The following is a 1,424-nucleotide window of genomic DNA, read 5'->3' on the forward strand; positions in this document are numbered from 1 at the left end:
GCCAAAACACAAGGCTAGGCTGCTGTCAAGGCCAGTTTTATTTTGGCAGAAGAGATCGCTAAATTAGCCCGGCCATTTAAGGAGGGGGATTTCATCAAAAACTGTCTGATTAAAGTTTGTGTTTTTACTCAGTTCAAGTTTAAAAGTTAAAGTTTAATATTTTTTTCACTGCATGTTACTTATCCTTGAGGAAAGTGTTGTTTTTGATTAACAGATTTCTGCACTTTATTTTATTGTATTTCAATCCAATTATATTTTTAAAATATTTCAGTTGAGTGGATAATAGAAAATTGCTATTATTTTTTTCTTTGAAGTAAATTTAGCTCACTTTTGCTAAAATAGAAAATATAGGTTACTGGTGGTGCCTTGAATAATACAGGTTTCTTTCATTTAATGTTCATGTTATGGGGATTTTTATATAAAGGAAATTTGTCTTTTCTGTCTGTTGAAAATTAAAGATTATTGACAAAGCCATAAGAAAATATTGCTTTATTTATCTGATCATATTGGAATATATTTGTTAGGTTTTCAGTAGGTTCAATTAGGTTCACTAGACTACATGCGTCATTTAAAAAAAAAAATTCAATGAACATTCGATCAGTCCGGCCCTCGGCTTGTAGCTAAATTTTTTATTGGGCCCTCCGTCCATTTGACTTTGACACCCCTGGTCTACAACTCTACGGTAAGTACAACTCATTGTGTTTAAAAATATTTACGTTTGTGTAGTTTGCGTTGCGTTACATCTGTGAATGTTGGTTGAGGCTAAATGTTAATGTTCAATTTCCTTCCTTTAGGTTCCACGGTGTTTGTTGGCTGTAAGTTTTCCACTGCAAGAAGAGGCTCGTATCATTGACCAGGAGCGAGCTACAAGTATCATTGACCAGGAGCGAGCTACAATGGTGAGTAGCCATAACATTCATGTTAAACACTTCCTATTTCATGTCTAACAGTACTTGATTTAACAAATAACCATAAATAAATACAGTGTGGGCACTGAAGTTAACATATGTGATTATACTGCCTAATCCGTCACCGAGTATATTGTTGCAAAGTAATAAAAGATCCAAAGTTGTAATTCAGAATAGTTTTCAAAAGAAGGCCATTAGAATTATATACAAGTCTGATTACCCTGAACATAATAACAAGCTATTAATTAAATCACAAATTCTTCAACTCAAAGATTTGGTAGATTATCAGACAAATAATGTCTAACAGTAATTGATTTAACACATCACGATAAGTAGATTGAGTGTGGGCACTCTCAAGTTAACATATGTGATTATACTGCCTAATCTGTTACAGAGTATGTTGTTGCCAAGTAATGTAGAATAGATCCAAAGTAGTAATCCAGAATAGTTTTGAAAAGGCCATTAGAATAATAAACAAATCTGATTACCTTGAACATAGTAACAAGCTAAGTGTTT

The sequence above is a fragment of the Syngnathus scovelli genome, unplaced genomic scaffold (genome assembly GCF_024217435.2).
Source record: "Syngnathus scovelli strain Florida unplaced genomic scaffold, RoL_Ssco_1.2 HiC_scaffold_73, whole genome shotgun sequence".
NCBI classification, from domain to species: domain Eukaryota; kingdom Metazoa; phylum Chordata; class Actinopteri; order Syngnathiformes; family Syngnathidae; genus Syngnathus; species Syngnathus scovelli.